Below are 219 nucleotides of genomic sequence, written 5' to 3'. Positions count from 1 at the left end.
AAAACATCTTGGTTATTATTAGTTTTTAAAATGATTTCTTTAGACATGTGGCCACTCCGAACGCAAATTATCTTGCTGACTTTGAGACCCTCTCAGAGTGTTAAATGATCGTCTCTGGTAATCTTTTAAATGATTTGATCAAGAAAAGAACAGAAAAAGGAATTGAGAGAGGAAAGTACTCTGGCTGAGCAGTGCGCTGACGTTACACTGTAAGATTAT

At 36.1% G+C, this 219-nt stretch overlaps 1 protein-coding gene across 1 annotated transcript in view; it reads right to left on the bottom strand.

Annotated features, from left to right (window-relative positions):
* The window catches only part of LOC119592449 (protein CEPU-1-like), a gene marked incomplete at its 5' end in the record, with an annotated part of 20,817 nt that overhangs the window by 4,752 nt on the left and 15,846 nt on the right, over positions 1-219 (bottom strand).

This window comes from Penaeus monodon, chromosome 30, assembly GCF_015228065.2.
Source record: "Penaeus monodon isolate SGIC_2016 chromosome 30, NSTDA_Pmon_1, whole genome shotgun sequence".
Lineage (NCBI taxonomy): Eukaryota > Metazoa > Arthropoda > Malacostraca > Decapoda > Penaeidae > Penaeus > Penaeus monodon.
This window is presented reverse-complemented; position numbering and strand designations above follow the sequence as displayed.